Genomic DNA, 20,497 nt, shown 5'->3' on the forward strand with positions numbered 1-20,497 from the left:
ATCAGCTCGCTAGACGAGGCACACACATTCGCCCTCTCGACGAGGCACTCTCACTCGCCCTCTCGACGAAGCACACTCTCACTCGTGCGGACCAGCAGGGTTTATATAGCTTTCGGCTTCTGCTCGAGACCATTCTGGGCTAAACCGGTAAGAATTCATTCCAGAAAGTTCTCCATCCGTCCATGGCACATCGCCAAATTTCCCGCCAAATGTGCGATTTTTCGCCAAATGTGTCAACCCTGCCTTTCCTTGCCATTTTATGGCAACCCTAAAACTTCTTTGCGGAGAAGCTATCTTACCACGCCTGTACATTTCGTAACAATATTGATTTTTTCCTCAAATGTATGGTAAAGCCTAGTTCTTAATATTTGAGATAAATCTAAATTGTCAGTAGTTCTTCTCGTTAGGCAAAAATATTTAGAGTGTTTGAAGAGGAAACGTGTACTCAGTATACAAATAAACATGCTTATTGCATACGTAATAACGAATTAATAGCAAACCTTCAAGTGATTCTTGTGCTGTGACTCTCAATGAAGCAGTCCCATTACTGGAAAGTCCCGAATTCGACTGCGGTCTATGTTATATCTAATTTTTCAAAGATTCCAACATACTTGATAGCCTCTGATAACAGCTTTTCATGTACATACTGGCTAATATTTACAGCTGAATATATAAAAAGCATGCATTCCGTACCAAATCTCTTCCTATATGTTCCTCTCAAGAATATTATATTTTAATCCTCTTTTTTGTTACTATTTAGGATGATACGGGATGCAAATGCATGAATTTATGAAAAGAACTGAGTAGACTGAACTTTCTCAGTTTTATAATTAACTGAAACAGCTGGTCAATATTTTGTATAACTGATTTTTTGTATAACTGATTTTTTGTAGGCAAGTGAACTCTACAATCTCACTGCATGTGCAGTGCAAATCACTATCTTTGTTTTTGCATCAAGATCTTCGTTGATAAATATTTCTATAAATTCAATAAAATAAATTGCGATCCAAGAGTCTACATAAGTTATTTGATATTTGTTTGCGATGTATATGATAAACATCAAAATTTTAAATTAATCAGGAAGAACGTCTTTAATTCCTTACAATAGTACACCGTGTTTGATAACTTATGAAAGATTATGAGTCTAATTTCCAAGCGTTCTAATTACAAGATCTCCGAGAATGAATGAGGGAATTTGATGAGATTTGTGTGAAGTATGTATCATGAAATGGACTAAGAATCTGAAACATGGGAGGATTGCAAGATGAGCTGAATCAGGAATATCCAAGGCGGTGAAAGGGCAACACTGAATCTATCCTATGACCTGATCTTAACCCAAGCGATTTCTTTCCCTGGTACCTTGTCAAACATGACGTTTACAGTGAAAGAACTGATCACCTTGAAGAGAGAATAACAAAAGGAGTTGCAAACATTCTACCTTACGTTATTGCGAAAGTACGGACCGAAATTCAATATCGCTCTGACATCTGTTGTACTGTTAATGATACACATATTGAAAATTGTTAATATATTTCCTAATCCTTTTGACAGATTAAATTAAATAAAAGCACTTTCATTCCATTCCACATAATACACACTTCACGAAATCTTATGTTTGTATATTCAAATTTTCATCTTCATGCAGTGAGATTGTAGAGTTCACTTGCCCAACTTCTGTGTGAGAACTGTAAGAGAAAAAAAAAAAAAGAAAAAAAAAAAAAAAAGATAACTAGCCTTTTAAACACAATCGAAAATAATATTCAAAAAATAAATTATATTGATCATTTGATATCGATAAAAGAAATTGACACATTAACATTTTAAATATTTCAAACAGGCACATTATGAAATTCTTACTGACTGAGTCAAAAGAATGTGATACGAATAAAAGATGTATTCACAGTTTGCTGCATTTCTTCTCTCCTTGGTTACCGAAAAGAAAAGTTCCATCTCAGATCATATAAAATATCAAATGCATATAAAATACGAATTTATGGGAAAGCTTCAATTTTTATTACCTCATTGCATCCCATGTCTATACAAGAGAGTATATTTCTATCCCTTTCGTTTTCCGTCTATGACTTCTGACATTTCGGAATCTACTCCGTGGCTAAAATTGGATGCTACGTCGCTGAGACGAAAACGTGACATCACTAGTACTTAAGTCTATAAAAACGTATAAATAAGAGTCCTTTCCTCAATGTTTGTAATTCTGTTTCATTCATAATGAGAAAATATTCTGGTGATCAGTGAAATGACTGTTACTTGATGATATTAACAGCACACGTTACTTGATGATATAATAAGTTAAATTTTAAGTTTTAATTAAAGCGATAATCACATCTTTAATTAGCTTCAGAACCAGGGCCTTATTTCCCTATGAACGTCTGAATTCGCGGGCAATTAATTACGTAAGTAATGAAAATAAAAATTAGAATTTTTATCTGATCAAAATTCTTTCTGCAAAAGAATGCAAAAGAATTTAAATTTTTTTCATAGTTTTCACATAATTTCAATAAAGTTTTATTTTAATTTAAGAATACATATGTTTATTTTTGTTTAACCTCATTTTCTAGCACACGGAGCAGCAGAAATATTAATTAGAGAATTTTCTACGCAGACAATCCTCCACTTAGGATTACCAACCTTCTCTGGAATTACCCCTCTTCACAAGAAAACAAAAATTCAACGCCCCCTTTTCCATAATAATTAATTTGTGCCAAATATTAAAACATTTTTGCATATAACGCATTGAGCATACCTATTTTATGTGTCTGTATGTCATAAACTAGAAACGCATTAAAACGATCATTAAATGTAGTAAAAAATTATTTATTAACCTTTAAAAATAACACAAAAACCATAAGAAATAAAAAAAAAATTAATGAGATGATGGAGGCTGGTGGATTTTTAATAATTTGTTAATGTAGGCTCCAATTTCCTTAACTTCAGTCACAAACTGCCAAGTTCAATAGTACACAGTCTATCCCTTTTCTTAAACAGTAAATTACCTATTGAACTGAACCCATGCTCAGCCAAATACGCTGAAGGTCAAGCAATTAAAAATTTCTGTACTCTTGACCCCAATCCAGAGCTAGTACTGACTTTTTGAATTTTATTATTTTATAAATCTTTCGTTAGTTACTATTTCTTCTTTTCTAAATCTGGTAATTCTGCTACACCTACACTTGCGAAAAAAAAAATTGAACTGTATATAATAATTTTTAAAATATCTTGGAACCGCACCGTAAACTCAGCATGAAGAACATCCAAATGTTGGCAGTAAGTAAGTAAATTTTTCTGTTTTCAGACCCTATTTATAATGTAGGAAAGTGACGGTATTCATCTCGACTTTTTAGATTTCGTTTGAAAAAAAGAAATTTTCTCACAAAAAGCGCTATGACTTTTTTTCGGGGTTTTAATTAAATTCAACTTATTACTCAAGTGTAAATTTATTAAATATTTTAAACAAGTATGTCAAATGAGCAATGCAATTTTTGGATATCTGATTTTGTAGCAAATTTTCATCTCTGTTTCCATAGAAGTCCATTATCAAGTCAAACTGATTGAGAAAACGATTCAGACAAATACTTTTGAAAGTCAACTTCTGTGCGCAACAGCAAGCGATTGTAATCTTCATTATTTTCACTTAAAAGTTGGCCAAACAATCATGCCATGCTATGAATCGCTTCTAATCTTATTGACTGGTCTACTTAATGAAACAAGGAATACGAGCTTCCGTTCATATTTGTTGTTACCAAATCCTGATGATGAATAACACAATGAACAGCGAGTGCATTTGGTACTGCTTGTTTCAAATGCGCTATGAAACCCTTATGACGTCTCATCATCACTGGAGCATCATCAGTAGCAGCTGACAAAATATCACGAACAGTATTCAAAAAATCAATTGGCAAATCTTCGAAATTCACAATCTTGGAAAAAACTTGCTCATGCTATTAAATATCGATTTTTTCCTTTGCATCGGTTTCCAAAGGTTTGGTAAATAATAGCTCTTGACACATTTTTATTATTTTATGAACTGATCAAATGATTAAAAAAAACTTAAATTTCAGAACTTGAATCCAGAGAGGTAGCTGAAATTGTTTATCCAAGTAATTCAATAAAATAAATTAAATTAAAACTTCAAAATTCTTTTAGAAATGTAAAATTGTTGTGAGAAAACTAAAGATGACAACTTCTTAAACTTACGATTAATTAAATTATGATTGGTGAGATAAAACGTTATGAGGAAACACATAAAAAAAGTGATGTTGCCAATTGAGCAAATTTAGATTGGCACTTCAGAGTGTGTAATTTAAAATTAATTCATTACAAACCCATTGTAGAAATCCTATAACAAGCGTTTTCGTCCATCTCGAATATCGATAATTTAGAAGTCACTCTTTTCCTTTTTTAAAATTACATGGATTTTTCAATAAAATAAAAATATCAATAAAAACACCCTTTCGCTTTTACGCCTTCTAGGAACTCTTTCACTTGCAAATACCAAACGGTGAAATTAAAACTATTTTTAAAATAAATGCTGGAAATAGAAACCTAACTTGCACTATAAAAAAAAAAAAAAAAGTTATAGAGTTTCATATTTTATCGTATATCAGTTGTACGAAAACTCCTGTAAAGTCTAGTGGCATCGCTATGTCTTGTAAGTACCACAATGACAGAGAAAGGGTACAGAGGACCTTTTTATCTGAATCAAATAAAAAGTTTAACAGACGGCACTAGCTCGCATTTACAGAAACCGACAGTTGTGGCTTAACTCGAAGATAATGGATGAACGAAAAACTAAGAAATGTAAATTAGCCTAACGGCTGTACAACTGGAATAACGCACAAGCTGGTTCTGACCTAAAGTATTCGTAACAAGCATAATAGCGAGATTAACTCAACGCCGCAGAATATTATACGCAAGAAAATCAAATTAGCAACGTGGCCTTCAAGCAGGCAGAACACGCTCTCATTCTACCTTCTGAAACCCTACTTTAAATATTCTCTTCTTTCTGCCTCATTTAAATATCACGCAAGCTAGGAACTTACATTCTGGCAGGAAAATAGAAATATAAAAATGAGAGCGATATGAAAGTAAATTAACATAAAATAACTGGTTAAAACTTAAATGTGAACTCTGAAAAGTTAAAAACTTAAATGTGAACTCTGAAAGGTTAAAAACAAATTAAATTAATTAAATTTGTAAAAAAAAACTAAAGAAATAAAAATTATTAAAAAATGAAGAAAAAGGGATTCTAGATAATGCTTAATAAATAATTATACGTACATCACATCCAATATAGAGTGACTAAAATGCAAATTAAATCAGTGAAGAAGCCTTAAAACATGTGTACCATCTTGTTTCCCGAGAAAAAAGTATTTACAACGCAAATATCCATTTTCACCACTATCGAATGCAATTTAACGATGTTTTTGCGTGACATCTGTACGTAAGGATAGGATAAAGGACTCGTGTTCCCCCAAAAAATTCTAAAACTAATTTGAAATAACGTACGTATGTATCTGGCATAACTCAAAAACGAGTAGCTTCAGAACGTTGAAATTTTGTATATAGGACTGCTATAACATGTAGATGTGCACCTTGTATTTTGGTTGCAATCGGCCGCACCAAAAGTATATAAATATATGTATATATATATCCACTCTGTTACTCGGCTCAGTGATCTCAGTTTCTTTATTCTTATATGTTTGTAAATTGTACATTTTTTTTGCTTTAAAAATGATTGAATTATGTTGTTCTTATCTTCCGGTTAAGGTTTTTATGTCTTTAGTAAATCTGTATGCAATAATTTTAGAATTATCATCAATTTAAAAGTTGTTTAAGTGCTGCTAAGCCTAATAATTTTTGCCATAGCGGCAATTGCTTGTTTACATTTGAAACAGCAGAATAGTAGATTTGTAGCCAACCTACAGAAAGTAAGCTTCGCAATAACAAAGTTAACGCCTTCTTTTGTTATCGCGAATTAAATCATGCTTAATCCATCCTGGAATTTATTCGAGGAAATAAGTATTTAAGATTTACTTTTATTTTAATATTTTAATGCAAACATTTTTAATTTTTAATGCAAACATCTTGAGTTTTAATGTATTTTTGCCTCGTCACGAAGTGAGAACTGAATTAATTGAATGAGAAATACTGAATCGTCGGTGAAAAAAAACTTTTTTTTCTTTTCCTGTTCCTTGCTTAATTTCTTTTATACATCGTTTTAGATTTATTATAGCATTTGAATAGAACATGTGGCAACGATTAGATAATTCTTAAGATGATATAAATTTTGTGCATTCTGAGTTAAAAAACGAATGAAATGTAACGCTGTTAAGTGAACCTAGGGCCAGAGTGTCGCTATGGTAAACAAATGTAGTGAATTTTAAAGAGTGTATTTATTCTATTGTGGTTTATGCGCTATCGACTAAGTAGATTTTATTGAATCCAATTTTAAATAAATTAAATTAAGTTTAAATGAAATTAAGTATAAATTAATAAATTAAGTTTAAATGAAATGCAAGAAAAAAATGGGTATAATTTAATATTCCATGCAAGGAAGTCATGTGGTGCACATATCAATTTTTTAATTATAATAATAAGTGTGCTTTCAAACCTCATATGGGATGCAATGGCAACTTACTATTCAACCAGAATCTGTAACATCCACTTATAAGGTATTTCTCCCGCCTTCTTTAATGCCTTCGTAGTGTAGTAGTCAGCACGCTCGGCGCTTGTTCGAGAGGTCCGTGGTTCGAATCCCGGGAAGGACACTGCTCATTTTTCATCTCCACTGCTTCCATAAAATACCTAATGATGACTCTACACACTTGTTTGACAAAGAATTCCATTTTCAACAAACACTCCCAACTGAGACTTTAAAGCATTTTGCTGATAGATTCATTTTGGTTTAATTGAAATATGCAACAATTACCATCCTTGCTTAAAACGCAGTAAAACAAATTCACATACAAAAACTGAACAGTATCTAAATTTAAATATCATTAACTGTAATAAAATTACATTTTTTATGAAAGAAGGCTTTTATTTCTATTAAAATAATAATCTATGATTTTTTGATCATTTAATCAAAATTAAAAATATTTGTATTAAAGTTTTTTAACATGCAAGAGGAAGTTATCCTCTTTACTAATATTTTAATTGGAAATAATGTCGCTCACAAGTTTTTCAATTATTTTCTCAAAAAGGCTACCATAAGAATACCAAAAGGCTACCATAAGAAAGGCTAGAATCGTAATATTTAGTTCCATACCGCTTGCCCTATTTTAAACCGCAAGGAGGATAAAGACGGGTAAGTAACTTGAAGACTGTAGTTATGTACACTGGTGTGCAAAATTTAAGCAACAATGCAAATTTTAATCAGATAACCATGCAGTTGCAGAAAAGGGGTTCTTGCTATCGGTACAATGAACACGTAATTCAGTAGAAAGGTCATGCATATGCAAATGTCCGGAAAAAAACATCACAGGCTACTTGATCGTACGCAAAACGTGTGCGCTCCACTCGAGACTACCATAAAAGGAAGGACGAAGACGGAATTAAAGACATTTGCTGCAAGTAAATTCTTTCGTGAAATATGGCTAGAAAAAATCATCTGGATGACTTCACGAGTGGAAGAATGATCGGAAAGCTGGAGGAGGGGCGTAGTGTGACCAGTGTGGCTGAAGATTTCAAAGTCAACAAAAGTGTTGTTTCGCGGGCTTGGAAAGCCTTCCAAACCATAGGTACAGCTATTAAAAAGGATGGTGGTGGCCGCTCCAGGACAACAACTGCAGCAGACACCGGTATATCGTCCTACAGGGAAAAGAGCCCAAAACCAGACAGCAAGCACCACAGCTCAGCAACTGTGTACAGCAACCGCCCACAATTGTCGTGGTTTACTGTATCCAGACAGATGACCTATTCGCTCGCCGTCCTGAACACTGCTTTGAAAGTTGGCCATCGGCGCCACCGTTTAGAGTGATGCAAGGAGCGCAAAACCTAGGCATCTCATCAATGGAGTCGTGTCCTCCTTACGGATGTGAGTCGTTTTAGTGCTCCAAGCGATTCTCAACGCCAACTTATTTGGAGAGAGGTAAAGACACGGTTTAATCTCAGTAACATCACGGAAAGCGATCATTACGGTGTCCCGGAGATCTCGTCTAGGGAGGCGTTATGTTGAACGGTCGGACAGAGCTCCACGTTTTCGACAGAAGTTCTGTGACCGGAGATCGATATTGTCAGGAGGTGATCCTTCCCTATGTGCGTCTGTTCCGAGGTGCAATTGGACCAGACTTCCTTTTTATGGATGACAATGCACGGCCTCACCGGACTCCTGCTGTTCAGAGGCTACTGAAAAGTGAAGATATCACTCGAATGGATTGTCCAGCGTACTCCCCTGATTTAAATCCCATAGAACATGTGTGGGATGCTTTGGGGAGACGCCTTGAGGCACGATTACATCCTCCGGCGAACACCCAACAACTAAAACAGATGCTGATTGAGGAATGGGCACTCTTACCTCAAGATCTGTTGGACAATCTGGTGCTGAGTATGGGGAGACGGTCAGAAGCAACCATTGCAGTAAGGGGAGGGCGTATCCTATACTAAGGAACATCTGATTCAGAAGTCAAACAACAAAAATCAGCGTTAATTCACAAAATTTTCACAGGACTAGTTTCGATGGTTTTACCGAACCATCATCTTCAGCTGCAAAACCGCAAATGAAAAAGATAGGAAATGATGTTTAGATAAGATAAGAAAGCCTGGACAAGAATAAGCAAGTGGCGCCATCTGTTGGCGAAACCAGAACTAAAACATAATTTCTCTAAAAGCCGAAGGCAAATTTGGATTGGAATTAGGATCGTTAACTAGAACAGAAAGATTTTTATGAATGTGAAATGCCTCTAGAAAATCCAGTTCTCCAATGGAAGATGTTTTTTGAATAATTTTGGCAGCAGAAAAATTGAAAGTGTGATTTTCGGACCAACAATGTTGAGCAACAGAAGACTTCTGTGTTTCCTTTTTTCTAACATATGCCTCATGTTCTTTGACGCGAAATTTTAAGGCTCTCTTAGTTTGGCCAATGTAAATTAAACCGCACTGGCAAGGAATCCTATAAATACCCCAGGAATTCATATCCGGAATGGGGTCCTTGAGTATAGAAGTTGGAATTTTATTGATGGGAGAGTAAACAACCCGAAAGTTAAATTTCTGCAAAATATGTGCAACTTTATAGCTAATTGATGGAAAGAAGGGAATGACAACAGAATTTTTATAATCTCCTAAAATAAGAGTGGGGCTTTTAGTGTGTTGAGATGAGAATTTTTTAACTGCTTGATCAGGAACATCTGCTTGTTCTTCCTCTTATACAGACAATCATGTGTAACGATACTATGAGTTCAATAAAACCTGTTTTTGTTTAATTCCATATTGTATGCATTGTATTCATTTTTGCGCAATTATGCTTTCGTCGTCGTTTAAATACAAAATGCTGTCTCTTATTTCTGAATTTCATGTCTCTCAGATGATATCTCGTGAATTTATGGCAAAAAGAACATCTGTTGCTTAAGTTTTGCACACCAGTGTACATTTGATGCAGAGATGGGAGAAACTTATGTGCAGCTTAAGCATTGCACTCCAGTACTGCAAGAAAATTCACCCACTTCGCAAACTGGGTGTGCGTCTCATAGTGCAAATTTTGTAGACAAGGACTTGATTCTAAACCTGGATACTTGTGTTTGTGGAAACTTGGGTTCCGTTCATGACTTTGATGCAGAATTTGGAACTGGTTAACAGGAAACGAAGGAAAATTAGCATGTACCATTTGCTAAGAATATCGCGGTGAACTGTTCACGTGATGCGAACAAACTTCAGAGTAGTGAACAAACTGTTTCAGATTTTCCTGTGGATGAAAATTCTGAAAGGACTGAATCTTCAGACTGTTATATGCAAAACAGAAATGTATCTGAAAACTGCAGTGGAAAAGTATTTGACCCAGGTATAAATTAGTGAATAGACTGAGACTGAAATACATTCAGAACTTTAATTTGTATAATTTAAAATTGTTATGTGTTTAATTTGTGTATATAACTTGAACATAGTGTAAATATTTGCTTCTTCTAAAATTGTGATGTGTTTAATTAGTGTATGTAACTTGTACAAAGTGTAAATATCTGTTTCTTTAGTTATGTTATTTATTTATACCTTATGTTTGTTTCATTACGTTTTGTTTGTATCGAATTTGGCTTCTGACCAAGGGTTGTACTGCCCGGGACGTGCAGTCCTTGGGAGGGGGCAGTGTTACGAAATGTAAAGGCGCGGTGAGATGGCTACCCCGAAATGCAGTTTTAGGGTAGCCATAAAAGTAGCAAGGGAAGGCAGGGTTGCCACATTTGGCGAGAAATCGACCATTTGGCGACAAAATTGGCAATATACCATGGACGGATGGAGAACCTTGTGGAACGAATTCTTACCGGTTTAGCACAGAATGTTCTCGAACACAAGTCGAAAGTTATATAAACCCTGCTGGTCCGCAGTCAGTTAGTGTGTGAGTCATCGAGTGTGAGTGTGTCTCGTCTAGCGAGTCAATCTCTGCAGAGTCGATCGAATTGACAGCCGAGCAGCGAGTGCCTAGTGGGTCGTCGAGTGCACCGAAGTAGTCTGTTAGTTTAACGCGGTTAGTGAATCGTCGAGAGAGCGTGTTGAGCTCCGGGAACGACTGAACTGAAGAGTCGGGAGCTGTGCTCGTGTGTCGTCGAGTGCATCGCGAGTTGTAGCGTGGAGAGTCTCGAGAGTACGTTGAGTTCCGAGAACGACCAATCAGAGTCGGGAGCTGTACTTCGGAAAGCAGAGTCGGGTGCTTCGACGGAAGCTGTCTCCGCCGTGATAGCCTGATAACCTGAAGGCTGTGTCGCTGATCGTGTCAGCGTGTTTATAGGAGTTCATCGACGACTGTAAAACATGTTTTGGAGCTGTCCTGATAGTACTGGTTAATAAAGTGTGTTTCGATACTTCATCAAATAGTGTCGTCATTATTCACTCCAAATCCATACGAACCCCGTACGGACGTGATAGAAGAAAATAACGTAACAACTGGTATCAGAAGAGAAAAGAAAAACGTAACAATACTTAATTTTAAATACATTCTTATTAGAGAGTATAACTAAGAAAACTCTCACACAGTGATTGCAAAGAATGTTGTTGAATTTACAAAAGTATTGAACACATATTGAACAAGCACTGTAACAAGAGTGTACTGTACAAAATATTTAAATTTAGCATAACTTATTTTTTAGTATTTGCACATAGTTTCCTCAATGAATCTTAATGGGAAGTTATTTTGAGACTATTTAAAAGTATTAAAATGACCTCTAAATCAGATGTAACTGCATTTATAATTATTTTGTAATTGTGAATGTTAATGCAATTAGATTACGCACTTACAACATAATTGCATAATGAAATTAAGAGTTCACAGATAGAAGGTAATATAATGAAAAATCAATTACCTAAATTGTAATTATAATCACTTATTTAATACCACAATATTATTACAATTACAATGTAATTTAAATTGGGTACTACAATTGCATTCCCTCCACTCAAAAGGGGGTAATGATAAGCCTGGAAGTTATTATCAACAAAAAACCTGTTCAGGACATTTCGATGACAATTTCCACCGGGCGGAAAGTACATTCTTAAGCCCAAGCAAATCATGACAACAAAAATCATTTAGTGTCATGATTCATTATATTTTCTATATATTTATCCATGTAAGTCACATATCCTAAATTTGAATTCTACGAAAATTATTTACCTATATTTTAACATACTTTATCAATTATTAGAAGAGATATGGCAAATATCTTCTAAAAATAACGGTCAAATATTTGTATGCATTAATTGATTCAGATACACACTTTTATTATTTAAGTATATCAAAATAACTGTTTCATGTTCCTGAAATACAAAAATTATGGAAAAAGTTAAAGTAATATTCTTAGAAGCATATGATATTGCTCTACAGATGAAAAATTATAGTTAATTTTTTGCCATAAGTACAAGTTTATTACACAGTAGTAAAATGTGTAACTTAACAACATGTTATATAAAAAATTAATGATAATAAGTTTATCAGAAGTGAATTAATTCTGCAAATAAACTTTCTGCACTTGAAAATTACTTGAAACGTTTCTACACCTGAGGGGAGGGAGAGGTCTAGTAAAATTAGATTTGTTATAACTTTAGTTGGACCAAACACCTTCTATATATATATGCATCACTAAAGAAATAAATAAAATTATCATGCTTAAAAAACAGATGAACATATCAGTTTTTTCCCCTTGTTACCCTTTACATTGAGAAATACAAACAGTACAACGCTGAAAAATATTAGCCTTGAAATTTTGCTAAAATGAGGGAACACACACCATCTTTTTATTTAAGCATTACACTTCAAAAACAGATACACATACCAATTTATTTTCACTATCCTTTAGACTGAAAAATAACATGCCATATAAAAATGAAAAACATTATCCTTGAAATTTAGATAAAATGAAGTAATATATACCATTTTTTATTCATGCATTACTAAAATGAATAAAACGATGCTTCAAAAACAGGATACACATTCTGACACATATTCATGAAGGTTCACTGAAACAGCAGGGTAGAGTAGACTTTAAGGTACCCCTTGTATTATTGCCAAGTTGTTGTTTCATTTATCGTAGCCTGATTAGTTGAATGTTATGGAAACCCTATTGTGACGTAATCGGGTGCATGATTCTGGGAAATTTTGAATCGTAGGATGTTTTGTAAGCGTTTTTGTGGTGTGTATTGGTTTGATTCTTTAGACGGTAGAATGGCCAAATGTAGTAAGATTAATTGAAGTTTCTGTACGATTTGGAGCGAAAGGAGAAAAGAGCTTTAATTGACTGGTGTGTAAATGAAGGTTTACTTAGTAGTCATTATATGTGTCCTGTATGTAGGAAGGATGTGCGTCTAGTCGAACGTAAAAACCGTTTAGATGGATTTGAATGGGTTTGTAGGAAGAAGGTTCAGATGGTCACTATGTGAAGCATTCGATTAGAAAGAATACCTGGTTTGAAAAAAGTCATTTGAGTATGATTGATATTTTGATTTTTACGGGGCTCTGGGTGTACGAAGCGAACTCGAAAATCATGGTAAGTGAATATTTGCTTTTGGCAGTGCTTAAATGTATAACATGTTTTTCCTTTTTTATGTTATTTTATTGCTTGGTTCAAAATGTATTTTATTCAGATTCTGTATTTTTTGTTTGCCTATATTGTAGAATTTGGTGCTCCTTTGACTTTTTAAGTGAAAATATATCGATGTGTACATCGACAAAGTAAAAGAAGTGCACAATGCAAGTTTGTGCAATTCTGGGATTTTTTTTAAGTGAAAATAGGTCGACGTGTACATGGATAAAGTTAAAAGAGTGCGCAATGCCATTTTTGTGCAATTCGTGGATTTTTTTTTAAAGTGAAAATAGGTCGACGTGTACATGGATAAAGTCAAAGGAGTGCGCAATGCCATTTTTGTGCAATTCGGGGATTTTTTTCAAGTGAAAATAAGTCGATGTGTACATGAATACCGACTTTGTGCAATTGTTTGTCTTCTAACGAGTCAAAGAATTGCACAAAATCGGTATCCATGTACTGCCAAAAATCGCCAAGTTTCGCCAAGGGGTAGCCTAAACTATACTTTTACCAAACAACACAATCATCCAGTACTTCAAATAAAGCAATATGTAATAACAGAATGGGAAAATTTATGCATGCTGGACATCTTTTTTTTTCTATTGCATGTTGTCTAACATGATCCACAAGTGCTTAAAAATGTACCCAAAGAAACACATTTCAATATTAACAAAAAAAAATTGTTTGCTGATTAAAATTCATTCATTTCATACCAGTATTATAAAGATCATGCATGAAACAAATCTACTTTTCCATACTTTTAAGTAAAACTTAACTGAAATTTTATACTGGAAAATATGCTATGTTTCTACATATTACAAACAAGAAAATAATGCTCATAACCTAAGAGAAAGTAATATATATAATAATACCAAACACAGGAATTTATATACTCGTAGCCTAGGAAAAAGTAATACATATTACATAATATGCATAAATTATTTAATATAAAACATACATACCTTCTAAAATTATTTTATTTTACTTTTCGTTTCTTATTGGCTGATACTGATGAATATGAAACGTTATGGGCTTCTTTGTTGATAAGATGCTCTGTAAGGTCTTTACATCTGGTAAAAAAAATTATCAATAATTACTTTCTTAATTTATTTGATTGTTATGCATGCATTAGACACTAAAAATGCATTAAAAACACAATTACTTTTGAAAAATACACATGCAGAGTTTTCACAAATTTAATGTGCTTATCTTAATGTTCTGCATTCATTTCTAAATCTTTACTCCATTGCCAAATTGTATAATACTGTGATTATAAATATATGGTACTTGTGCAATCCTTTCAATTATTGAAATCAAATTATATACCTTGGGTTTTCATCCGCAGAGAACCCATTGGCGCTTCGGGAAAGAATCCGTTGGCACCGTTGCATTTTTACTCTCCAAGCTCGCCGTTCATCGACGATGAGCAAAGCCTAAAGGCCCGTCCACACTAAGGCTCCTATAAACCAGGCTGAATCATCAGGCCAAGGTTCTTTAATATACTAAGGTTAGGCCAGGAACGGAAAAAGCGTGCCATTGGTTGCTGGTAGTGACGTCACCCGGGAGACAAGATGCATCGGCCGACGCGTCTGCTACATGATTTTGGTAATGGAAAAAATGTAAACTAAAGCAAAATGATCATTTTATATGTGGTAGATACACCGGAAATACCGGGTATATACTTTCCGATTAAGTATTTTGTTAAAGAAAATGTTTATTTTATGCACAGAATTCGTACGAATGCTGAAAATAATTGTAAACATTCAATTCTTCTCGTAAAGGAAAGCATTAGAAAATGAAAAACGATATTTAAGTTAATTAAGGGAAATAAATATTGTAAAACAAGGTATTTTTCAATATTTTTTTGTAGTATTGTTTGCACTAAATAAATCTTGTTGAAAAGAACACATGATGGCATAACTGCTAAGACCATGGTAAAAACATAATCAAAAAGTATTATTCTATTTATTTTCATTGCTCATGCAACTTTTTTTAATACAAATGAACTTTGACATTCCATGAGAAATATATGATCGTGTTTTTCAGTTTAAATTACATATCTCAACCAAAAATCTATATAAAAAGATTTGACTTAACAAATTCATATTTAAATACCATAAAATTCTACAAATTTCTTAATATCCGTCATTATACTTTTAAATAGTATACTTATCGCATTCTTTTTAAAGTCACTTCATACTGATTCACTTCAGATTTTAGCAGAAGTGCATATATTTTCAGTATAATCTAAAAGTACTCTTATAATCCCTTACACTCCCAAGATTTCTATATAACATTTATCCTGACGTGATTATTTGCTATAGTAAATAATCTTCGATATTGGCATCCTATTCTTCCTTCCATACATTAAAAATGGAACAATTAAAATACATTTTCTTACACATATACGCACAATAATAATAATAATAAACTTGCCCTACATCTTAGTTTCGGCCCACCAGCGGCCGAGCGGTAAAGTCGCTGAACACTGGTAGTTCGGTCCGAATCCCGCGAACGGGCTGGCTGCATGGGCGTTTTCGTGGTTTTCCTCATGTGTAACGTGTATACGAGCCAGTTTCCCTGAGAAAGTCCTCCACGAAGGCATCACACCTATTACGCAGATAGCCCTAGTGTGCTTTGCCATAATTAAATACACCACCACATCTTAATTTCAATTCAGTCTGTACACAAATTATATATTTTTAATTACTAATGTATTTTTATCAGGTTGTTTCGTAAAATACTTTTGTTATACTCGAAATATGTGTTCAATATTGAATTATTTTTCTTTCTCTTATAATTAAAAACAAGTTATATGGAATTAAAATTAAAATATATGCAGCAGTTAAGTAACACTGAACAGAATGTTTTACTTACTCTTTCGCTATTTGTATTCTAGCATTATACACAGATTTGTTTTCCTTCAGGTTCAAGCATGTGTAAGTTACATCAATTAAATTACACCACACATACCTGTATGCATCAGTTAAATAACACTGAAGGAAATATGTCACTCACTCATTCGATGTTTGCATCATAGTGTGGTCGAGAAATTGTTCTTTCCTCACGGTGAGGCATGTATCAGTTTACTTAGTTCGCAAAGCTTAACCCAGACGCTGCTTCAATACATAGAATTACGTTTGGGATGTAAAGAAAGTAACCAAAACATGTGAATGAAGTTGGATACGCGAATTTATTAACTAATCATTCAGGTACTCAGTTTTGTTAAACATGACACTGAATTTAAATATCTCACTACGATGTAAGTCTCATACACAAAATGAAGATTATGATAAAAAATGATTTAAAATGAGAAATTTTTTCAATTTAAATGTAAAAAAGCAGTAAAATGAAAAATAAATGTAAAATTACATCACAGTTATGTATGAAAACTACATAAATTCATTAAAAAATAGTTATTTTATCTGGTTGTAAACAGTGTTTTCCGCCAAAAAACGTATTAACGTGTATAATTCTGACACAACGCTATAGCACAATTTGCCACTTCCGCCTAGGTATAATAGCAAATTAACAACACAAATCAAATCAAACTGTTGATGCAACGAAAGTAAACAAACGCCAAGAACTAACGCTGTCACCCACATGACGTCATGCGTATGTGGCATAACTTTCTCCCTGCACTGCGCATCGCTCTTGGGCCCCCCCTGTCATCAGGCATTCGCGCTCCCAAGTGGGAGATTTAATGGCGGCTGAGTGGTTAAGGTGCAACAATTTTTTGTGTTTTTTTTGTGTAAAATGGGCGGATGTACAGCTATTAATTGTTCAAATCATTCACGGAAAGGTCATACATTGGTAAAATTTCCTAAAAATGAAGAAAGAAGAAAAATATGGGTAAATAATTGCCGAAGAGACAATTGGAAACCTGGTCCAGGCGCTGAACTTTGCTTAGTAAGTATAATGTTAATTACGCCTTCATTTAGAGTTTATATCTTCTCTGATGTTTATAATGTGCAAGTAAAGTGAAATTCTTGTGTACAATAACCTGAGTATCTGCTAATTTCTGTAATAATAGCTATAATTAAATTAGTCTAGGGTTAATGTACCCGTCGCCAAACATCGCCAATGTAGATGTTTTGAATATGGAAAAGAAATTTCTCTTCTAATATAAAGCGCGGATTTTGTTTTCCTGTGCTAATTGTGGAATTTATACTAATGTAACATGAAAATCATTAGCATATTGAAATTTATTAAAAAATAAATAATAATTTGGAAAGTCAAGATAAAATCTGAATGTTTGCTAAAGATATATGTAACATTATACTATAGTTGCAATATCGTTGGAATGATATATAATTTTTTCTTTATTTTATAATCACTATTGTTAAAAAGTTAGATGAGTTGTTTATGCACGGTGCCCACTACTGTTTCTTGGTTAAAATAACTTCCAGAATTTTGACATTGACATCTGAAGTCAATAGAATAAATTGAATAGTGTGAGACAAAATATATATAATCTGACTTCAATAATTGCAAGGATTGTGCAAGTTTATTTATAATCACAGTATTATACAATTTGGCAATGGAGTAAAGATTTAGAAATGAATGCAAAAATTCAAATTAGTATTTTCTTGTTTCTAATTATAGAAAAATATAGTCTATTTTCCAGTATAAAAGTTTTACTTAAAAGTATGGGAAAGCAGATTTGTTTCATGCATGATCTTTATAATACTGGTATGAAATGAATGAATTTTAATCTGTAAACAATTTTTTGTTAACATTGAAATGCGTTTCTTTGGGTACATTTTTAGGCACTTGTGGATCATGTCAGACAACATGCAATAGAAAAAAGATGTCCGTGTGCATAAATTTTCCCATTGTGTTACTTCATTTTATCTAAATTTCAAGGATAATTCTTTTCATTTTTATATGGCATGTTATCAGTATAAAGGCTAGTGAAAATAAATTTGTATGTGTATCTGTTTTTGAAGTGTAATGCTTAAATAAAAAGATGGTTTGTTTCTTCATTTAAACAAAATTTCAAGGATAGTATTTTTCAGTGTTGTACGGTTTGTTATTTCTCAATGTAAAGTGTAACAAGGGGAAAAAAAACTGGTATGGTATATCTGTTTTTTAAGCATGATAATTTTATTTATTTCTTTAGTGATGCATATATATAGAGAGAAGGTGTTTGGTCCAACTGAAGTTATAATAAATCTAATTTTACTAGATCTCTCCCTCCCCTCAGGTGTAGAAAATTTTCAAGTGCAGAAAGTTTATTTGCAGAATTAATTCATTTCTGATAAACTTATTATCATTAATTTTTATATAACATGTTATTAAGTTACACATTTGACTACTGTGTAATAAAATTGTATTTAGGGCAAAAAATTAACTATAATTTTGCATCTGGTGACTAATATCATATGCTTCTAAGAATATTACTTTAACTTTTTCCATAATTTTTGTATTTCAGGAACATGAAACTGTTATTTTGATATACTTAAACAATAAAAGTGTGTATCTGAATCAATTAATGGATACAAATATTTTACAGTTATTTTTAGAAGATATTTGCCATATTGCTTCTAATAATTCATAAAGTATGTTAAAATATAGGTAAATAATTTGGTGCAGAATTCAAATTTAGGGTTTAAAATATAGTGAATCATAAGACTAAATGATTTTTATTGTCATGATTTGCCTGGGCTTAAGAATGTACTTTTCGCCCGGTGGAAATTGTCATCAAACTGTCCTGAACAGGCTTTTTGTTGATAATAACTTCCAGGCTTATCAGTACCTCCTTTTGAGTGGAGGGTATGCAAATATAGTACCCAATTTAAATTACATTGTGATTGTAATAATATTGTGGTATGAAATAAGTGATTATAATTACAATTTAGGTAATTGCATTGTAATTATATTACATTGTATCTGTGAACTCTTAATTTCATTACTTTATGCAATTATGTTGTAAGTGCATAATCTAATTACAATAATATAATCTATTCGCAATTACAAAATAATTATAAATGCAGTTACATCTTAAATAGAGGCCATTTTAATACTTTTAAATTTTCGCAAGATAACTTCCCATTAAGGTTCATTTGGAGGAAACTATGCAAATATTAAAAAAGAAGTTATGCTAAATTTACATATTTTGTACAGTACTTTCTTGTTATAATGCTGTTCAATATATCTTCAATACTTTTGTAAATTTAACGACATTCTTTGCAATGACTGTGGTGCTTTAAAAAGAAGTTTCTTAGTTATGCTTTCTAATAAGAATGGGTTTAAAATTAAGTATTATGTATAATAACTAGCAGTTAAAAAAACTTGACTGCATGAAAATGCTGTTGCTGTGTAAAATAAAAAAATAAGCTTTCTTTTATGCTTTGAAATGAATTACATGTGGTTAAGTCGTCCTTTTACAATTTAAGAATGTGGTTAACACACATTCTTAAATTGGACAGGTTTTATCTAAATTATTAGTATAAAATATATAAACTATGAATTATTTTGTAACATAACTCAAATTACAAAATTCATTCTATATACGTTCAAAGTTATTATCTTTTATGGAATAACTGTTTTTTTAATTTAGGTAAAAACTGGATTTTTAGAAGTATTACAAATACAATGCAACACAAAGGTGATCTGATTGAAGAGGAAGGACTTTTTATTACGGTTTCTAGTTCGTATTTATATTACATTTGATGAAAAGCATCCAAAACACAGAATGCTGTACTTTCTTCTTCCATATTATGTTATGAAATATTTCACACATTTAAAAGAAAGTGTTTCTTCAGAATCTTGCACAATTATTTCCATGTACCTCAGACTTAAATGACAACATATTCTTAAGTTATTTTTTTAGTATGAATTTACAGTGTTTTTATGGAAATTTTTGTTAAAATGTCATTAAGATAAATTTATTTGCACACTCTACGCTTTAACTATTTCCCCATTTGACACTATTGAAAGTTTTTATTCATATCTTATTTATTATAGTCTGCTAACGAAACTGAAACATCTAAAGAATAAGTTATTTTGAATATGTTTACAAAATATACGCGAAATTTTTATTTAAGTGAAAACGTCTATATACTATTCGAGAATTAATAAATTATCCGAAAAGTTTATATGCGCTGAATACCGCGCGTCTATAAAATAAATCTTTAAAAAAACAGCAGACATTCAGCCAGCGTGTGCGATAAACGCGCCAAAATTGGCAGCGCGTTCACTCCCTCGCCAAGAGAGAAACGTTGGTGATTCAGCCTGGTTTACAGGAGCCTTATCCACAC

At 32.8% G+C, this 20,497-nt stretch overlaps 1 long non-coding RNA gene across 2 annotated transcripts; it reads left to right on the forward strand.

Moving 5' to 3' along the window:
* The first annotated feature begins 16,913 nt into the window (after window positions 1–16,913).
* On the forward strand, window positions 16,914–20,138 carry LOC146999229 (uncharacterized). 2 transcript variants are annotated; one of them, XR_015039556.1, is made up of 2 exons: window positions 16,914–17,144; window positions 19,798–20,138. It is a non-coding gene; the product is annotated as an uncharacterized LOC146999229 (long non-coding RNA). The 2 variants fall into 2 exon arrangements; XR_015039552.1 differs by lacking the exon at window positions 19,798–20,138 and adding an exon at window positions 18,005–18,698.
* The last annotated feature ends 359 nt before the right edge of the window (window positions 20,139–20,497 follow it).

Source organism: Stegodyphus dumicola, chromosome 1, assembly GCF_044657685.1.
Source record: "Stegodyphus dumicola isolate Sdum_Otavi_A_Nest chromosome 1, ASM4465768v1".
Lineage (NCBI taxonomy): Eukaryota > Metazoa > Arthropoda > Arachnida > Araneae > Eresidae > Stegodyphus > Stegodyphus dumicola.